Consider the following 16,518-nt stretch of genomic DNA (forward strand, 5'->3'; position numbering starts at 1 on the left):
ACCACCATGGATCCAGATGATCCGAAGCTGTGTAGAAGAGGGATGGTCACCACCATAGGTCCAGCAGCATTCTGATGTTTCATAGTTGTCTTTTCTTCGGTGGTGGGTGCACACCCTGACTCGATGCTGGTCCTTTTTTACAGGGCTCTCCAGAGCGCTGTTGGTCAGTTCCCCTTGAGTTGTGTGGTGAGCTGACAGCAATTCACGGAGAAGGCACCTCCTGAGTGTCCTGAGATTCCTGTTCAGCCAGAGATTTACAATGGTGCCTCATTATCTCAGCAGCTGGAGGGGGATATTGGTTATCTATTAGCTGCAGGATTTGGGTGGTGGACAATGGTGCCTAGAGAATTTCCATGACTGGAGGCATCCTGTGGCTCAGCCAGCTTTGAGGCAATCACACCTTTGCCCCACAACAAGCCCTCAAAGCAAGGCAATGTCGAAACAAGCATTTCTTTAAGGTCCCTTACACTTGTGCAGACCCAGCCTGCTCATCCGGACCAGTGTTAGAGCAAAACGGGAAATGTGGCCCAAAAAACACTCAACACCTGGTGCTCCCCGTTGCTGTGACCCACCTCCAGATGATCTCCCCGCTGCTTCCTGGGCCATTTGCAGCTGGTTTGGTGCATCCATGCCAGCCTGTGGCCTCTCGTGGCAGGGTTCTGGCTGCCTGCGATGTGGCTGGCCAAGCAGAGAGAAACTAAGCAACATGCATGTTCAAGCACTCATGAGGTGCAGTTGGCCAACAGTGTTTGACAGGGCTGCTATACCTCTGGTGAAGCAAATGTTTATCTGAGACATAATTTCTTTGAGGATGAGATCAGAGCATTATTAATGTGTCTGACACCAAACGTGTTCACAGTTGCCAAGTAATAACGTTATTTACGCAAAAGGTCTGGGCAAAGTGCTTGGGTAATTTGTTAGCTATTTGCATGGGACAGTATGTTTTCAAAGTGATAACGGTAATTTAATCATCATCTCCATGGTGGTATTAAATGTGTAAATCGTATTTGCATATTTATGCAATTTATGCTGACGGTTAACAGCACCTCTAGAAAAACCTGCTGTAGATCAGCACTAGGTATAGAATGATAACTGATGGAGCTTCTGAGGCACCATTTGGAAAAGCAGCATGTGAACCCCCTTCGGGGAGCCATTTACAATGCAAACAGATGGATACAGAAGACATTCCAGCAGGACTGACTAATGCTGCTCTCAGTCCTTAGCAAAGTACACTGCTTGAGTGAGGAGAAACAAGAAGAGTGCACTTTTGGCCCAGCAGGGAAAGCCTCTTCTCTGCTCGTGATGTGCTCTCCTCACCAACAAACTGGTTTCCAGTCACTCCAGGCAGCCAGCACAATACCTCAAGTGTGTGCTCTCTCATTTGCTCAGCGCACAGCCAGGCATATTGGCTTAATGAGTTTATACTAAATCTAAACAGCAAATTGGTAGTCCATGAGCTGACCCAACTACTTGTGTCTGAATCAGTTTAGGAGGTATTTGGAAATGAGAACAGAAAGCCTGGAAGCTGTGGCAGAGCATGGATAGTGACATCTGTGGATGATTTTGTCCTCCTCTATGGGAGTGAGAAGAGTGTTTTCAACAGCAGAGAGTAACAGACAAAGAGGACACAAAGCAGGGGCTGAGCTGTCACAGTACTTCTTGATATCTGTAACACTCCACATCCTTAAGGTGGTACTATAATTTTTAATTTATAAACACTATTCCAAAACTCCTGTTTTTGGGAAAGAAACTATGATGCAAATACACTCTAGAGTCTCAAAAACTGACGAACAATAAAACCTAGAAAACCATTTGTGAGAGCTGACCTTAATTTTGAAGTGAGCAGTTAGGGAAAGGATGACAACATTCAGTCTCATTTCCTCTCCTCATCCAAGAAAACCATTTTCTCAGAGGAAGCAGGTAAAAAATGAAAGTTTAGTCTTATTTCCTTCAATATATTAGTATGTCTGAGAGCTCCTCACATGCTCAGAAATCTCCAGTGGGCCTAGAGAATGAGTCCTTGATGTACCACTTTTAATGGTCACCTGGGCATGTCTGTTCAGTCATCTCATTCTCAGTGCCAAAATTAAACACACTAATAAACCAATATTGCCTCAGAGATACTGATCTTTGCTGAACTCCTACGGGCAGACACTGACCTTGCAGTGTGAATTATTATTTTCTATTTAATGGTGCATTTCAGTTTCTCTGAAAGCAGCCAGTGACTCAAGTCCAGCTGACCTATGTTATAAACCTCCATGCTGCTAACCTTCACTGCTTGCCTTCAGCTCTCAGCTTGATTTTTAATTCTTACATGAAAAAGGTTAGGAAAAAATCCTCTCCACGCAGTGTGATCCTGTGCATATTTCTTTCAGCAAGATGCAATATTTCACTAGGGAAAATGAGTTCTTTACGTTGAGAATATGAAACATTTTTCCACAGTGCTGCTGGAGAGGGTTCCTAACCTCAGTTTTATCAACAAATTCTGATGTCTTCGCACTAAAGAACAACATCCAGTAGGATGCTGGTAAGAGGACAGAGTCAAATGTACCCCCTAGTCAAAATATACACCCAAGTCAAAATTATACCCCCAATCAAAATGTATTCAGTTTCAGTTAATTCTCATTCTGTTTATTTTTAAAACCACCTGTTTTGCACTTGCCATTGGTACTGCCGAGCAGTCATTTACATTCAATTCTGAGGAGTTACTTAGGCTAGGATGGGAATTTTCAATGTCTTGTCTAAGAAGTAAAAATGTCAGTCCTTGGAGAAATTGCAGGGGAAAAAACCCAAAGAATGATGCAATGATGGGGGAAAGCATATTTCTTTCATAGAAATTTCATTATGTTTCCTCAGGAGAAAATTAAAGCAAGGGTGTCTAATTCAGTGCCATAAAATGATAAACACCTTACCCAAAAATCAATGCAGCAGCAATGCCTGGGTTATTAGTTGCTCTTGCCTGAATTGTGCAGTGAGCACCTGAATTGAAAAACCAGACGATTTTCTACTGTCCATCAAAAAGAGTGCTCCTGGCAGCAACAAAAGAGCCCCAGTGACACTGAGGATCCTGACAGCCTGCCTTGAAAAGGAGAGCTCAGCTTGCAGTGAAAACAAATGAGGAGGCTGTGGTGGATCGAAGAATGATTCACCCATTGTTCCATATTCAGTAGCAAATCGTGTGCTGTCTGCCCCTGAGCAATAGTTATTTTGTTAATTTCTTTGGCTACTTTGAAAACAAATTATCTTCAGCTGTAGTTCAGCAGACCAGTTGGATGGGGTTTAGAAACCTCCATTTTCCCTCTCCCCACCCAAGTTTCACGACTGTAATAAAGTGAATCTGGGAAATTCTCTCGTGACAACTTGGCAGTGCTATGTTAGTAATTCATCTGGGAAATTCTCTAGTGACAACTTGGCAGTGCTATGTTAGTGGATGGACTTGATGATCTTAGAGGTCTTTTCCAACCTAAATGATCATATTATTCTGCTAATAAGTATTTTGTGAGGAAGGTGTCACACATGTGAAATGATAAATAATTCAGTTGTTTCTTGTGGGACTTTTACATGGCTTTGGGTTGATTTTTTTCTTCAAGAAGTTGAAAACAAATACTTTTATCAGACAGGAAGCTCAGGCCAGGGATAACACCCATCCTGTCCTTGATCTGATGAATCTGGTAACACATCTTTTGAGACAAATGGCTCTTTCTCTGGTGCCTGCTCATCTTGAAGAGATACAGAGGTGCATGTGTCAGAGAGCTTCAGGATCAGCTACTTTGAAAATGAGACATAAATACTGACTCAGATCTCCTGGCTGGGGCAGAAATGAAAACCCCCGAGGCTTTAGTTTATCAGTTCTTATTAATCAGACCAGTGCAATAGTAACTAAAATATTCTTAGGCAAAATGTAAATGTAGTGCAATGTATTGGTTTTGAGTGAGATTAAAGCACATTCTTTCTTTTTAAAAGTAGGTCAGCTCCCAAAGCCAGATTGTACACAGATAGTTGTATCAGCCCACTCATTAGAAGAGCAGCAGTACCTCAAGCTGATATTGCAGACACTGTACAGAGTAATCACAGCCCTTGGCTACTCCAAAGACCTTGGGGCTGCCTTTGCCTTTTTGTCCTGCAGTTCTGCAGCTCAGTCCACTGCACACTCACGTGGGCAGCACCCAGCAAACTAAAGGAAGCTGCAGCAACAGTCCCAGCTGGACTGTACATGTGGAAGTCTCCTTCTTACACTGCAATGAAGAATCAAAAACAACCCGTGTTGTTGGGCACATGTCTTTCTGTAATGAAATGGTGAACACTCTTGAAAAAAAATTGTTGAGACCAGTGAGGTCTTGCTCCGTGGAAAGGGCCCCAAGGCACTACAGCACTGTAAGGGTAATTGTACAGAGAATTTGACTGCCACAGAGAGTGACCATAATTGTCTCTTTTGGCAGCAACTCGAACAATTTACTCCTCTCCAATTTTCACCCCACAATTCCTGAAATTGCTTTTCACTTTTCTTTGTATTATACTACTGTGTTAAGAGGGAAGAGTAATTTCATACCCAATTCTTGTCTCAGCCCTTGACCCAGAAATAGCAGTAAATACTGAGTAATATGCCTGACATCTCAAGACACTGTCTTTGTCACTGTTCTTGACAGCAAACCCTCTGAGGAGTGCGACACTACCAGCTTGTCTTGCCACTCACCTCATTTTGAAGCACGAATGCCCCTTCAGGCCCCTGTTACTGCAAACACACAAGCAACACCAAGCAAGCATATCTTCAAGAATATCTCACTGTGCTGCATGCCACCACCAAGTGGGAAAAGAGACCATACAGTGGGAAGATCTTGGATTTCTTTTAGTGTGTTCTTTGGGCTCTTCTGTCTTAGGGGTTTCAGTATGGGAAATCCAAACATACTATCTTTCATATTTAAGATCCACTCGATATTTTCCCACAATGTGGTTTCAAGCCTTCACCCTCTCTCTCAGAACCATCTTAGAGAGCTGCTGACACAGGCAAGATATACACAAATCCCCTTTCAGAGTCCTGCAAGGATGGTGGATTTAGAAAGGGATGACTCACACAGGAAAAATGTCTTACTGTAAGGTCTTTATGCCCTATAAAGCCACTCACATTTTAGACAGGGTAGATGGGTGAGAAGTGATTTTGGACCCTATGTTTCCTCCTGCCTGTTCTCCCAGGAGACTACCTGGCATGTTAGCCTGACAAAGTAGATTGGCTAAACTGAAAGGATTATTTGGGAAGAGCAAAGGTGAGGCAAGAGCTCTGGACATTGTAACAAATCTCCTACCAGGGATCCTGGTATGATAAATCTAACTATGGCCTGTGTCATGACCCACCTGTGGGGGTGTGATGTTTGGTGTCAGTTCTTATCAGGCTGAACACAGACACCAGACTACGTGTCAGGGAACTTTAGGTGTTATTGTACATTTGCCATAACTCTGGCAACCAACCCAATATTTAGACCCTAAAGGTGTTAGCAAGCAAGCTCTTAAGTTTATTCGATCGACTTCCGCAAGAGTGGAGGGTAACAAGCCCTTAATTTATACAGTACAGTAACTTCTGAATTTCCACAACAAACCTCTTAAAGGTGCTGATTAACAAGTTGCAACACCACTTTTCACAATCTCCCCACTCCCACAACAACCTTCAGTGAAGTGTACAGGGGTAGAGTATGATAGCCATGCTTTGCCCAAGCAAAGCACAGAGGGAGAGAGAGAAAGACAGGAAAGGGAGTGAGCTAACACAGAAAAATCACAAGTCTTTAGATCCCACATTGGTCCTGCCATGTGGATGTTCTGGAGCTGGGGCAAAGCATGAGAGAGAGAGAGAGCAGGAACCAGAGAGTGACAGGCCTGATCCACTCACTATTATAGGTAACCTGGTGCAGCTTCTTATGTAAACTAGATTTTTCACATTGTTCTGTTCATATATGCACAGCCCCTTCGAGCCTCCTCTAGGGAGTGAGTCGGGGGTGGGTGCTGAGCAGAAGTCTCCAGATGAAGCAGGAATTTGGCTCAAAACACCACTGCCTCACCTCCACAGGACCCTCTGCTCTGATCACCTCTTACCTGTCATCACAGTCAGAATGTTTGAGACAGAATATGCTTATGTCTGGTCCTTCATAGCCTGCAAGTTGACTCTATGTGTGTCAGGTTTTTTAACAGAAATGAGAGAGAACAGAAACAATTTCAAAGATTGCAGAATTGTGTTTATTTAATCTGTGAGATATCAACAGAATGAGACAGTAATTCCTCTGACTCAAAGCACACAGATAAGCTACATCTCCATAGTCAGCATTGCTTCATTAGAAGGAATCAGTGCAAATGTGTTTCACTGCAGATCACCTTCTAATTTACATCCTTGCCACATACAGCCTGGGATGCAAGAAAAGTGCATTGTGCTTTTTTTTTTAGCATATTCTTTATATCACTACCTTACAAAGAGGTGTTAGAGATCTTTTCTGGTAAAAACAAGAAACAAAACTCAAGCCCATGTTCTGAAATGTGCTTCCTATACACTGACCCAGGAACCATTGATGCAAGGAAAGGTTCAGCTTTAATGAATGGCATAGTAGATCACTGCTTTCACTGCTTTCACTTTACAATGCAGCTTAAGGTGATATCTTAGTATGCATTTCAATACTAGTCTCTTAATTTTAATTGAATACAGACAATGTGATACACTGAAACTGTTTCTTTGGCTGCATGTTTAATCAATCTAGACAAGGAGACTATGTTACTTTGTGAGGAACCCAGAGGGTTTTCCCCCTCTGGTCTGCGTAACTGTGAAACCAGGTTGAGCCCAGGGGTAGGACTCTTGCATCCCTCTCCCTTCTTAAGTACCACAAGAAGTGCTGGTTTAGACAGATAGGAACCTCACATGGTGACCAAGCTTCCTCTGGCCTCCACTGTGGATACTTGCAAGAGGCACTGCCTTTAGGGGCACATACAGTGTTAAAAACCACAAGTGACAAACCTCACTTGCGAGTATCAGAGGGCCTTAAACCAAACCACCTACCAGCACCAGATGCCTTTATTAAAACCTCTGTCTGAGCCTCTCTCTGCAAGTTCCAGTTCACAAAGGCTGAGTAGAGAGTGCTGATGCTGAAGGAGAGTCTAATTTATTTCTCATTAATTAAAAAAGATATTAAACTGGCTGAAGGACTCAAAAATATTTCTTATGCTTTGAATACGGATGCTAGTTTCCAGTGTCTTTGCAGTAATCTAACTTCATGGCAATTTGAGAGGAAGCAATATGAAAGGAAGATGGGGAACTCAGCAGTTGGGCCAGATGAAATCTATCCTCTCATTCTGGTAGCCTGGTGAAAGGTAGTGATGAATTCTAAATAAAACATCCTCTGAACCTTCCTCAGAATATGGGGTGTAGCGTAAGGAAGGTGAGATGTGAAGTGAGTACATACAGCTGAAATCATCGCAGTGGCAATAAAAAAAACAAGATAGGAAGCATTCCTCAGAGAAACTGTGCTTTCATGGAGGTTATAACCCTTTGATAAAAGGGTCATGCTAGAAACTGGTTCTTATGGTAAACTATAAACAGCATCAGGCTAGTTACCAGACAGGCTACTTACTAAAGGGACTTATGTCAAAATTTCCCAGCCAGAGATGCCTAAAAATAATCTATGTTTCCAGAACATCAACATGCGGGTGAGAGTTTAGAGGCCATGAGGCCAGAGAGAGAAAATATGTATATAAATAAAGGTGAAAAGATGGACAGCACACACAAACAAGTCCTCAGAAAGGGATATTGTGCACAGAAGATTGGTTTGGAAAGGAAGAAAATGGGGAAAAAAAACCCAGCAGATTTGTGTTGCTAGATTTAGAGAGAACAAAAGAATGTATCAAGACTATTACTGTGCAAATTGCTTTTGGAAACTAAGCAAGAGGCAAGCAGAAAAGAAAGAATTAACAACCTCTTCTCTGTTTCTCATCCTTGCCATCTTTAACTTGAAGAATAAGGCAGTGTGTAAAGCTGGGGAGCTTTGAAAATGGAAATTAAGGCAGGATTTACCTTCCAATTGCAGGAGTGCAGGATTCACTGTAATTGTTCTAACAGTGCTTTAGTATTGCCAGATTGAAGGATTGCCAAAGAGAGTTGCAGCACACTCTAAAAGACTTTGCATCCCTGAGATAGGATGGCTCAGCAACAGACTATGAGCTATTTTTATTGTTAATAATTTCTAAACTCTCTCTAGACTTTGGAATCACAGTTTCAGTTTTGATCTAGAGTCTGAATAACACATCACATGTAGAAGCACAAAATCATTTACGATCATTTCACATTAATTTATTCTACTGTCTTGTGCTTTGGTTCAAGATTTCCTTTTGATTTAAATTTCAGTAGGAATATAAGACTAAGACATAGCTAAGAATAAATACATCTACATAGCATTTCTGCATTGGAAGGAGAAAATTACTGATATTACAATGACACATCTCTCCACCTTTTTTGCTTGTGAATTGGAAATTTCCTGCCTTTGCTTTGGCAAAATCAAATTAAAACATACTGCTGTCATTGAGGTTGCTGTTTTGTAATGGTAAAGCACAGGCATAGCCTGCTTAAGGGAGAGAGACATGTTTCATGTCAGGGCATGGTCTCTGTGTCCCTGATCCAGTCAGTGCCCAGATATAACTCCATAAAGCTGCCTGTATGGAGGGGCTGCCTACCATGAGGTCCTAATGCCTTCAGACCTATGAGCACCTCGACCCCTCTCTCGTGCTCTGTCAGACCTAGCACATCCAGCCTGCTGGCTAAGCCACCTACCTCAGAGCCTGATCCAGAGCTCACAGAAGCCAGAGGGGCAGCTCTCCATCAATTCCCAGGAGGCTTTAGGTAAAGTCCTAAAATAAGATGCTCAGACCACCTTATTTACTGGAGACAAATGGAAGAAGAAACAAACAGGACAAGGAATCCCATTGGATTGTCTCTAGTTTTCTCCTTGTATTATCCTTCAAAGCCACAGCTATGGTTGACAGGAAGAATATTCAGTTTTAAGAGTCAACTCGCACAATATCAGATATTTGATATCATAACAAAGTCACAGGTTAGACTGATTTAAACAAGGCCACCTTTAAAATAGATTAAAATAGATTAAAGTCATTGCAAAATTCTAAGAATTTTACAGCATTTGCACTCCAGTGGTGTTTTGCTGCTAGTGCTGAAGTACAACAGGGATACTGCAACCTTAATCCCCTCTTCCTTTGAACAAATAAAAAGGAAGTGATATTTTGTGAAAGGTCTTAATTTTTCTTACAGCCCATGATTTAACTTATGACTCTTATCCCTGGTTACATTAACTCAGCAACCCATCTGCACGCAAAAACTTCCCATTAAAATAAAAGCAACCAACAGATCCAGGGTTTCAGTGACCAAATTCATTGACACAAATGATGGGAGGGGAGGGAGGAAGGAGAAAAACTCACTCAAGGACATGCACAATGTGATTAGAAATGCAAGAAGCTCAGGAAGGAAAAGCATCAGAGAAGCAAGGGGGGGACAAGATGTCCAAAGAAGAACAGCTGGCATTCTCAGAGGTAAATGAATGTCAGTGAAGATGAGGCTTCAAAGTCTTTGCTAAGAAAAAAATCTTAATTTTGTGACCATTTGACAGGAGATGTATTGAATATTTTGTACAAAATGAAGTCAGTCAGATAAATAACACTATAAAGTCCCTATTTGTCTCTGATAATTATCCAGAGTCTTGCTGTTGACCTAAGATGTAGACATCGACATAGATGTCTTTTACAGTTAAGTGAAGTACCCAGACTAGAAATTTGTATCTAGCTTGTGGATGAGAGCACCATCAGGCACAGGAACAAGCTATCTGCATTCAACAAGCATCTCTGTAGCAAGTGTCTGGTAAGGAGGCAGGCAAGAAGAGGAAAATGATTCATTTGTGGCCACTTGAGATGTCAGGTGTGGCCTTTCAGAGAGTTTGGACAAAGCAATGCAATTCTGATTCTGCCCCAAGAGGACACATATTAGTTAAGGCAGAGCGAGTTATTTGCATAATAAATTAGGGTCCAAATGCTGATGTTGTCAGTATAATCACTTCATATAAAGCACATTAACGCACATAAAAGAGATTTGCAATGATGAATGAAATGTCTTTCCCTCTTTTCTCCCCAATAAATTATAGAAAACCATAGTGACACAGAAAGCGATGACAAGAAATCCTTAATTGTAGCAGCAAGAACAATACACAACACCAAGCACACTGGGGACAGTAGCTATTAATCTTCTTTAGTACTCCTAGGCAAATCTTTATCATTTTCACTTTGCAAATGGAAACTTTCTGATATTTACAGGGACAACATATTACATCATAAATGTAATATGCATCCCTCAGGGGTTGATGCTGGGGCCGATACTGTTCAACATCTTTGTCGGTGACATGGACAGTGGGATTGAGTGCACCCTCAGCAAGGACACTGATAACACCAAGCTGTGTGGGGCACTCAACATGCTGGAGGGAAAGGATGTGCCATCCAGAGGGACCTTGACAGGCTTGAGTGGTGGAACAATGCAAACATCGTGAAGTTCAACAAAGTGAAGTGCAAGGTCCTATACCTCAGTCACAGCAATCCCAGACACACCTGTAGGCTGGGTGGAGAAGTCATTGAGAGCAGCCCTGTGGAGAAGGACTTGGGGGTGATGGTTGATGAAAAAATCAACATGAGCCAGCAGTGTGCAGTCAGCCCAGAAAACCAACCATGTCCTGGGCTGCATCAAAAGGAGTGTGGCCAGCAGGTCAAAGGAGGTGATTCTTCCTCCCTTAATCTGCTCTTGTGAGATCCCACCTGGAGAGCTGCATACAGTTCTGGTGTCCCCAACATAAAGAGGACATGGAACTGTTGGAGCAAGTCCAGAGGAGGCCCACAAAGCTGATAAGGACTGGAGCACCTTCCCTACCAAGACAGTCTAAAAAAGATGGGGCTGTTCAGGTTGGAGAAGAGAAAGTTGCATGGAGACCTCACAGCAGCCTTCCAGGATTTGAAGGGGCTACAGGGAAGCTGGAGAGGGAGTCTTTGTTAGGAACTGTAATGATAGGACAAGGAGTAATGGGTGTAAATTGAAAGACAGAAAATTCAGATTAGATATTAGGAATAGGATTTTTAATGTGAGAGTAGTAAGGCACTGGCACAGGTTGCCCAGGGAGGTAGTGCCAACCCTGGCAGTGTTCAAAGCCTTGAGCAACCTGGCCTAGTGAGACATGTCCCTGCTCAGGGCAGGGAGGGTTGGGAATAGGTGATCTTTAAGGTTCATTCCAACCCCTTATGATACTATGAAATATATACATTACTGTGATATTTACAGGTATAACAAAACTGGAACACTGAGACTAGATTATGGTAAATCTGAAAATTTTTAATGTATGGAAAATGTTATCACTCAAAACCTCTCATAATCTAAGTGTTTGGGATGGCTCCCCATCCACCCAGTAGTGTCAGGAAAATAGTTTGCACAATTCAGAACATTTGCTGCATGCAGTGACAGCTGCATGACATTTATTTCTGGCACACAGTTCCCCAAACATGCTCATTGCCATTTACTATATATGGAGAATGCTTGAGCTCTGCTCAGGAGAGACTTACCTAAGAAGCTGACTTTCCATGTAATTTTCAGAAGTTCTCTTCATCCTATATGCACTCCAGCAGCTTGCTATCACTCAGACTGATTGCTGATATACTAGCCTATATTTAATATTTCTGATAGACAGTTAATTGCTGCCACTGGATCGTGGCATTTAACTGATCACTATTAGTCTCCACTCTGTTGTCATGCTCTATTGATATTAAGTTGTAGTTTCTATTCACCATACTCTTCCCTATAACCTGCTTTTCCATCTCTTAGTACATTAAAGCAACTTCCTGTCTTCCTTCCTTCCAATGCCTTATAACTCTTAAAGACTGAAATAGGAGTTAGTTACCTTATATTCAGCATCAACATGAGCATGATGGAAATCAGCTCTCTCAATCAAAAGCCAGTAGTAGCAAGATACACACTTTAATCTTACTTGTACATATGAAGCACATCTGTATTTGCATTTATATGGACTAGAAGTTTCATATTCCTAAGACTTCTGTCCAGGGAAGAAGATGCCTAGTCCTAGCATAAAACCAGAACACCGCCATTTCCCCAAGCATGAAGATAGAGGAACAAACATTAAAGTCAGGGAAATCAAAAAGACAAAAGTGCAGTGAGTAAAGGGAGGGAGATTATTTCTGTGAAGACCAAAGCAAGTCCCAAATAAGATTTGGGGCATAAAAGTTACCACTTTTCTCCATGGTTCTTTCCTCTTTCCTCAGTATTCAAGTTGTCCATGGCCATGTGGGTGAGGTAAACACTTTTGAGATAAGAGTACATAAACCTTTCATGTTTGAGTCTGGGAAAGTACATCAAAATGTCTTTTTTGATGTAAACACGGCATTAACACCTTCTTTGTTCAGATTTTACAAGTAAACACAACATTTGTTTTTCCCTTAATCCTGTTTGAGTTAAGGGTGACTTCAATGTAGATAGCTAACATCAAGTTATTACACTCCAAGTTTTCAAACAAGGGAACAGGAATATTTTCATAATGCTCAACACTAGTCACCCTTTAGGATATATCTCAGCATAACCAAATGTGCTTCCTCTGAGCTGCATGGATTACTTCAGGAACTAGTAATACAAAGACCTCCATGGAAGAAGTTTTTTACTTATATTCATCACTAGCAAAAGGACCTTGGCCTGCAACAAGGTTAGTGGAGAAATGCACACAGAAGTTATTGTATCACAGCCTTCAAGAAAAATATTTGAAACACATTTTAGGTTTTGAAAAAGCCCTGAGCATTTTGCTCTAACTTCGAATTCAAGCCTGATTTGAGCAGCAGGTAGCTCTAGACATCCCTTACAACCTGATTCTTTCTATGATCCTGTGCCTGACCCTCAGGCACTTTGTAACTTTATCAGCCACTTGAATTGGTTTGCTATTTCTACCTTCCCAGCTACACAAGTTTCATTACTGTCTCTGACTCAGACTTTTCATCTCCATCTCCTTTTTGACCCCTACGCACTTCTTTGTTACACTGTATTGAGCAAGAAGAGACTGGTAACATGTCCAGCATTGCTCTTCATACCCTGACCAGCAGCTTTCTCCTTTCCAGTCTCTGACTCAAAGCTTTTCAAGCTTAGGACAGCATTTTAGATCTTTCTACCTCAGTGGCTCCATTGACCATTAATTTTTGAGGGAGCCTCTGTGGTTACCTTCTTTAAACACATTTGCCTTCTCTTAACCTTCTTCTTGTCACCATTCCTCCTACCCAGGTCTATTTCACTCTTTCATGTTCTCCCAGCACAGGAACCTCACTACTAACAGCATGTGAAAATTTTCTCCACTGGTTCCTCTTCCAAATTATTTTTTTCTGTAGGGTCTGACAACCAGTGCCCCCATTCCCCACCTTCCTTAGCTTTCTCTAGGTTCCCCCATAGACAGCTGATCAAGCAACACCTAACCTTTACAAGCTTATTGTATTATTTAGGAAACAATCTGAACTGAGCATGTCTTCCAACATACCACGGATGTAAGAGAAGGGTCAGCTGTGAGGGATACTGCTACAACATCTAGCATAGTCAAGCTGCTGAAAAGAAATCCCCTCCTATTTTTTACCAAAAAAACATGGCTTCTCTACATCAAGTTGTCCAGGCATGTGGGAGAGGTGCCAGAGGTGGACACAATCTTAGTCCATATTCTGGACAGCATCAGAACATGCCACTGGTGGAAAGATGCAGCCTTTTCTGTGTTATATGTCAGAGATCTCCAACTCCCACCAAAGCTGTATTGAAGTGTATTTGGTATTAAGAGATCTCAAAACCTAACTGTGTAAATAGTCCAGAGTTTCACTAGAAGAGGAATATCCTTGTCTGTCTTATTAGTTTCTGCAGGGCAGATTTGTGGGAGAGTTCAGAGGAGTGAGCTGCACATTTGAATTACTGAAACTCTTGCTAACTAGTACAGTTTAGCACTGCCTCCCTTTCTCTCCCCCTTGGGGCTCTGCAGGCAGAACAGACTGGCCACAGGATTGTGCAGGCCAGTTTGCTAGCTCACAGCCCGATGGCTGCTGCAGAACAAACTGGACAGGAAGAAAAACAAAGCATAGCATTGCCCACAACAAATTGCTTATTTTCCAGCCCATAAACCAGTGGCATTTGGAGGTCTGGCTTTGTAGCAACCTTGTGATTGTTTCATTAAAATAGCCCTTCAAGAACAAAGAAAGTGAGGTGGAAAGGGCAGAAGAGTAACATGGCATGGAACTATCTTCCTTTTTGTCTTTCGCCCTCAGGTTGAAACACAATCCTCTACTGCATTGCAGAAATGCAGTAGAAACTAAGTCAAATTAGCAAAGTCTTTGCCCATTCCTTATTCTCCTAGTCTTTATTCAAAAACATCTTTAAATAATAAAACTTCCCCCTAGTGGGAATTAGTATAAGAAAGTGAGCAGCCTGAAGAATTTTCGAAAAGGATCCACAAGTACCTGCCTAAGTCAAAACCTAAACATGTAGCTTAGCTACTTAATTATTATTTTGAACCCCCTTGAAACTGCACCAAGACCCAGGGCACTGCTGAAGCAAGTAGCTGCAATGCAAAGTGCTAAATCTAGTTTAGTTGACAGCATCCAGATGTGGCACTAACTTTTGATGTAGTATCTTGTAAACAAATCTGGCAAGAGCTGCCAGAGATGTTCCCTCTAACCACTTAAGATATGCACACAAACACACTCTGAAAGCTTGTTTATATCTTGGTCTGCAAAACAGTCTGTATTAAACAAGGTAAATGTTCTTTACTGTCTCCTCATTTGTTCTGGTAATAGCAGGGAGGGTCTGGGGAACACACCACCTTATGGATTCTAGTCTCTTTACAAACTGGTTGCATGCCCTGGTGGCATTCATCTTTATGCGAAGGAGCACCTACTGTGTCTGCTTAAAGGTGGTAGTAACTGATGGCTATTAGCTGGCAGACAGAGCCAGACCCAGGCAAATGGCATAAAACAGAGGGAAAACAGTTCTGTTTCAGCTTTCTAGCAGTGGCACAGGAATACTAGAGTTGTCTTGTGAGCAAAACAAGGAATCAAGTAGTAATGGGAGAAACCATAATAATAGAAATGTTTGGGTTTGCTCACCAAGGTTTTTTGTAGCAGAGAGCTACTAGGGTGGCTGCTGTGAGAAGCTGCTAAAAGCTTCCCCCCTGTCAAACAGAGCCAATATCAGCACCTCCATGATGGACATGCCACTGGCCAAGGCTGAGACCATCAGTGATGGTGGTAGTGCCTCTAGGATAACATAGCTAAGAGGAAAAAAAGTTATTGCACAGCAGCAAATTGCAGCCATGGGAGAGGAGTGAGAACATGTGAGAGAACAGCCCTGCACACCTTAAGCTCAGCAAAGAGGGGGAGAAAGTGCTCCAGGTGCCAGAGCTGAGATTCCCCTGCAGCCTCTGGTGCAGACCACTGTGATGCAACCTGTCCCCCTGCAGCCCATGGAGGACTGCGGGGGAGCAGATATCCACCAGCAGTCGCTAGAGGACCATACATTGCAGCAGGTAAGCGTCCAAAGGAGGTTGTGACTCCATGGAAGCTGCCACTCAAGCTGGTTCCTGGCAGGACCTGTAGGTCCGTGGAGAGAGGAGCCCACACTGGAGCAGGTTTGCTGGCAAGACTTGTGATCCCGTGGGGGACCTGTGCTGGAGCAGCCTGTTTCTGAAGGACTGCACCCTGTGGAAAGCAGGGACTCATGCTGGAGAAGTTCATGAACAACTGTAGACTGTTGAAAGGACTTGCACTGGGAGCTCATGGAGGACTGTCTCCTGTGGGAGGGACCACGTGTTGGAGCACAGGAAGAGTGTGAGGAGTCCTCTTCTGAAGAGGAAGCAGCAGCAGAAACGACATGTGATGAACTGACCATAACCCCTATCCCCTATCCTTCTGTGCCACCGTAGGGAGGAGGTAGAGGATTAGGAATAAAGTTAAGCCTGGGAAAAAGGTAGGGGTGAGTGAAAGGTATTTTTCAGAGTTCTCAGTTCTCTGCTTTGTTTGGTCCATGATAGTGATCGGTGAGTGACTTCTCCCTGTCCTTATCTTGACCTATTTTCTTTCTCCTGTCCAGCTGAGGAAGGGTGTGATGGAGCAGCTTCAGTGGGCACCAGCATCCAGCTAGGGTCAACCCACCACACTGTCATATTATAACCCTGCACAGCTGCAAAGTGAGCAAATGCCCCTCTCAACCACCTGACTCTAAGCAGAGAAAAGCATTGCAAGAATAACAACTACATTTCTGCATCCCTGTAGGCACATGAACTGGCAGACTGATTTTCCCCATGGCACTGTGCAGACTGAGCAGGTCCCTGGTGAGCTCAGAAGAGCACAGCTCTCCATGCACATTCCTGTGAGTCCTTCCCCTCATTGCTGCTTAAACAGAAAACATTAAAGCAAAGCAACTCCACAGGGTCC

The sequence above is a fragment of the Acanthisitta chloris genome, unplaced genomic scaffold (genome assembly GCF_000695815.1).
Source record: "Acanthisitta chloris isolate BGI_N310 unplaced genomic scaffold, ASM69581v1 scaffold452, whole genome shotgun sequence".
NCBI lineage: Eukaryota > Metazoa > Chordata > Aves > Passeriformes > Acanthisittidae > Acanthisitta > Acanthisitta chloris.